This window comes from Aptenodytes forsteri, unplaced genomic scaffold, assembly GCF_000699145.1.
Source record: "Aptenodytes forsteri isolate BGI_AS27 unplaced genomic scaffold, ASM69914v1 Scaffold66, whole genome shotgun sequence".
In the NCBI taxonomy this organism is placed as follows: Eukaryota; Metazoa; Chordata; class Aves; order Sphenisciformes; family Spheniscidae; genus Aptenodytes; species Aptenodytes forsteri.
Genome location: NW_008795131.1, coordinates 324,185 through 329,582, shown reverse-complemented (window position 1 = coordinate 329,582; position 5,398 = coordinate 324,185).

The following is a 5,398-nucleotide window of genomic DNA, read 5'->3' as shown; positions in this document are numbered from 1 at the left end:
CTCTACGTCTTGTTTTTGAGCAGGTCAGTAAGATAGCTCTATTTGCCACCTCTGTCCTCCATTTGAGTTTCATTTCAAAAACCTGAGTAGAGTGTCGAAGCGGTGGCTGGCTGTGTGAGAAACATTGCAGGCTACCAAAGTTCCAAATTCCTTCATTTTGAGCAAACAGACTATTAAAATATATTGAGAAATAGTGCTACAAGTTGACCCATAAAAACTAAATCCCAATCTTCGTGGTGAAAATTAAAGGGAACTCTTATTCGTGCAAAGATTATTTGGAGGCTATTTAAGGTAAGAAAATGCTAATATCCAACTCTCGTACTTAATAAGTAGCATAAAAATGTTCTATTAATTATTCATAACCTGAAAAAATATGGTTAACAGCTCAATTTTAATTAGATATGGTTAGGAATGGAACTATGGAGATTATTGCTATGGCTTACGGGGGGGGGTGGGGGAGAGCAACTAGAACTGTATGTATTGCACAAAAGCTAGACAGGTTTACATGCACTGACTCTAGTGGTAAAAGTTATCTCTGGGGAAAAAATGAGGGAGAGGGACAAGGACAGGAAAAGTGTTAATTTCAGCTGATTGGAACCAAGAGCTTTAAGGCCATGGTAAGTGTAAACGCTTTTTCTCTTGAGATAGCTGGTAGCTTCTGTTAGCAGTTCTTTTCTATACCCCCAGCATAAGCACTGCCTAAGTTTATACAACGGTTTCAATATTAATCAGATATTAAATCTCATCATTGACAGTTCAAATCATTTTCTAAACATGGAAATATATTTGAAGAGTGTGGTACTCTAGGCCTCGAGTTGCAGCTCAGTTGTTTTCTAAATCACAGGACAGTCTGACTAAGCGGGTGAAATTGTGTGTTTGTGTATCTGTTCACAAGCTGTAGTTAACTGCCTCCCTAGAATCACTGTGTTAATGCCTACTGTGATGTCTGCTTGTATCTTAATGCTACACTGAGAAAACCTGTTTGAATGTGACATTGACTTTTTTGCATAGAATCAGAATTGTCTGTATTAAAATGTATTTATAAAAAAAATATATTTTTTGTGGAAGGAAAGTAGGATTCTAGTTAATACACCACTGGGAAAATGTTAGAAACATTTTTACCAAGTTCATTTATAATTCTTTGTATCTTGTTAGCTACCTGATTTGTTTCCTCTAAGAACATCCACTGTGGCCCGTTTAGAGGCAATGCAATGCACTGTCATGCAGAGAATCTGGTTTTCAGAAAACTGGGAGTTTTTTGTTTCCTTTTGGGACAGTAGGAAACCGAGTAGGTTGCCAGGAGAAAAAGGAACCTTGGCACCGAATCAATTTCTGTGGCTTTGGCTTCAGTAACTAGTCTGTTTGACTTGTTTGCAGATAGATAAGTAGCGAGAGCAAAGATTGAGACTTCGGGATAAAGAAAATTAGATGCTACAATTTAGTCTTCCTGTAGGAGGAGGAGAGTACTAAAATTAATTTATACAAGGATTAAATAGGGAGTACACTTGCTTAAAATTATTTAATATTGGCAGCTTAGTCATAAATGTGCATACTAGGGAATATGCTTAACTTTTTCCATTACCTCAGAAAATGGTTAAAAAAACGTCACTTTCATTAGCAAGTGTTTCTTCTCCTGTAACAAATTGCAAAATGTAAAAAAACCTAAATAAATTATTGATCCTAGAAATGAGGGTGATGGTCTATTTTATTGAAATATTTATATTAGCACATGAAAAACATTCCAATTTTCATTTCAGATGTCTTCCATCGATATTTGAACTCCAGTTTTGTGCAAATTTCTGTAACTAGCTTCACTTTCTGATGATTATAAACTAAGCAACGCACATGTAAAAACTCTGCAGTGGTTTGCGTAGCTACATGGGTAAAACAATTACATTAAAAGTGTTTAAATGGGATTCAGCTTTCTGATTGGTGAAAATATCTTGGGGCATAATTAAAATAAATTCTTTTCCAAGTACATTAACAGAACTTTGGAGTTCCACAGATCAGAGTTATGCACCAGGTTGTGCTTTTGGAAAATCTGCCGGCGGCACTATGGAGAATCAATTTTTGAAATTAATATGACACCTGCAACTGCCGTCTCTGCCATACTGACTAAAACTGAAACATCTGCTCAGACTGAAGTGAGTTGTACTGGGGTAATTCCATCTTGATGTTTTTGATATTTTGGTCAAAAATTCCTGGGGATATCTCTGTATTTCTCTGTGCAGCAGCACAACTTACCTACTCTCAGAGGAAAAGAAGTATAATGTTTTTGTTTGAAAATATCTGCTGTAACTCATTTTGATTCCCCAGAATTGCTGGGCATGCCTTAGTAACACAGTATCCAGCAGAACAATTATTGTGTACTGGAACTTGTGGAAGAAATTCATTAATACAAGGCTTTAACTTTTGGACTGTTACTTGGAGCTGCACGAAATACCTGCACTGAGTTCTGCAGTAAGGCGATGACCTGAGCACAGGTTTGTAACGTGACTATTGTTCAGCTATCGCTCGTCTGAAATCTGCAATGAAGATATACTCAAAGTTAACATCAGTTCTCTTATAGGCTCTTCTAAATCAGAGGATAGTTTCTGGTTTTGCCTGTACAGGTTCTCTGTGGTTAGATGCTCTCTTCTGATTAAGCTTACGCTTGGAATTACTGAACAACGGGAAGCATCAGGTCTATTTTCTTAGAATTCTTGAAAGGACTAGATGCTGATTTCACTGAATATCTAAACAGAAGACAGAGCAAAATCAGTACTAATAACTCTACTAAGGCAGGTTAAACAGCCTCTCTGATTTTGATGCTCAAGTATAATTACCTGGACTGGTTGAAGAACTCCTGAGGTTGAAGAGAACCTTTTAAAAAAAAAAAAAAAAAAAAAAAAAAAAAAAAATCCAAATTTTATTCAAGAGAAAATTTCCCAGTGTTAAATGTCTGCCAAAAATATACTGCATTACCAGTGCTTTTTTCTTTTTTTTTCTTAGCTAGTATGTTAGTCTCATTTATTAACAAATATGCCTAATCATCCTGGAGATGTTCTGTACCTCTCCTCAGATTCTTATTTCTTATGGCATTTGTCAGCTGCTTAGCTATTGTGGCAAATCTTACGTGTTCGCACCATGCTTCTAATTCTTTTGTCATTGTTCAAGAACATTCATCTATCTGTGACTTGCAGATTTCTTAACACTTCTTAACTGTAGTAAGAACAATTCTCAGGGATATACTATTCCATGTTTCCCAATATATACCTTTAAGACAATGTATCTTATTTTTAAAGAAAATTTTAGAGATTGCAGAAGTCTATCATTTCATGCTAGGATAAAACAAAGGTATTTATTCTACCTATTTAAGGCCCCAAAAAGGAGTAATTGCTTTACAGAGATAATTTTTTTTCCTTAACCAGTGCTGTAAAAGAACTTAAAATAGGAGGTGAAATCATGCTGGATAATGTATTTTAATTAAAACTACAAAGAGAATTTAGGTAGGTAGAGCATAATTGCAGCTGAATGATTCCCAGCCATTATTTTGAAAACTGACATGGGACCTCTCAATAACAAAGGCCTGTTTTATTTAATAATAATTTAATTATTCTAGTAGAGGGTGTAAACCATGTTAATGAAGCTTGCATATGAAAGTAATTTGTAGCAAGAAATAAAAACAGGCAGGGAAGTTACAAACAGCAATATAGAAAACACATAATGAAATCTACTTTACGAAAGGAAGTTAACACATACGGGAGAGAAGAGTTCTAAACACTTTCAGTTCTTCTTCCTTTCCTCCTGAATGACGGAATGAATCAGAAGAGGGGAAGAGCAAACTGGATATTTTATAATCTTTATAGCTAAACTACAAAGAGAAGAAAATTATTCCAGATGACAAATTATTGAAATATGCTGGTTTTACCGTATTTACTGGAACAGTTATGCACACAGTTGTACTTGTACTTGCTTGGCTACAGAAGCGTATGTAGCTTTTGTTTTTTCAATAAAGGCAAGACAAAAACGGGAGTAGCAAAGCTTGGGCAAAGGGAAACTCTGGCAGTTATAGGTAAAGCTTTCAGTAAAATATCAGACTGTTACATTCACGTATCACTTGCTAGTCCTGTGTATGCTGTAAAGTGTATTTCCTCGTGCACACAGCCAAGCAAAGAAACAGGCGTACAAAGCACCCTTTGAGCATGCATACGCAGACCCTGTTTCAGCTATGAAAAGTGTACTTCGCTACACGCACCAGACCTGAAAGCTAGAAGTATCTAGAACCTATTTTACTAAAAAAAAACCCCACCCACCAAAACTCAAACCCAAAACATTTTCTTTATGAATGATGTTGTGAAAGGTATGGCGTACCACAGCTGTGCGATTGTTACTCTGCTCACTGGCATTCAACTAGTTTTGAAAATCATGTTCTTATTTCCCAAATGCATACCTTACCACCCTTATATATAATTAAGTGTCTAATTAAACCTGCCGACTGCTTTGATGTCTGTACAGTTTCATAAGTCAGGAGAACAGAGGGTACACTATGTCCCCTAAAATTAAAGCGTGCCTGGAGACCTGATTATAAGTTCAGAGGAAATAAAACTTTCTGCCCCAGACATGCCAAGTCTCTCTAGCGCTGAGATGTCATGTACCTTTTAAAGACGTTTCCCCACAGGAGTTCATCAGCTGGCATTTGTCATAAACTAAATTTGAAGTAACAGTCCAGAAGTGTTCTTTGCAGCTGACAAATACACACACACACTTCCTGTGGCTATCTGGCAAGAGACGCTTGCAGGAAACACGAGCGCAAGTGTCACCCCTTAGATAACTTTAAAGACTATTATTTCAGCTAACATTTAAATTTCTTTAAGATAAGTTAAAACGAGAAAGCTAATTTCCAGCCAAAGCAAAACCCTGCACTAAAAGCGTTGCAGTTTATCTCCTTAGATTAACTGGATATTTGGTACAAAGTATTTTTCCGTAGGGTTTTGTTTTGGTTTTTTTTATGTTCCAAAGTCATGGAGTTAAAGGTAAGTGTAATAAACGCCTTAAGTAATCATTTAAGCCTGGTGCCTCAGACAGGCATAAACATGCTGGGCTTATTCATGCGGTTGAAATTAAATTCTTCAGTAGCTGCCTGATGAGCGAGATCCGAAATTCTTTGCTCATCCAAATTATGTAAATTCCCTCCTCTAGCGTTTTTTATTGATTTGCTGCTACCGAAATCATTTAAGCCTGGTGCCTCAGACAGGCATAAACATGCTGGGCTTATTCATGCGGTTGAAATTAAATTCTTCAGTAGCTGCCTGATGAGCGAGATCCGAAATTCTTTGCTCATCCAAATTATGTAAATTCCCTCCTCTAGCGTTTTTTATTGATTTGCTGCTACCGAGAGCTCGGTGCGCGGCCGCTT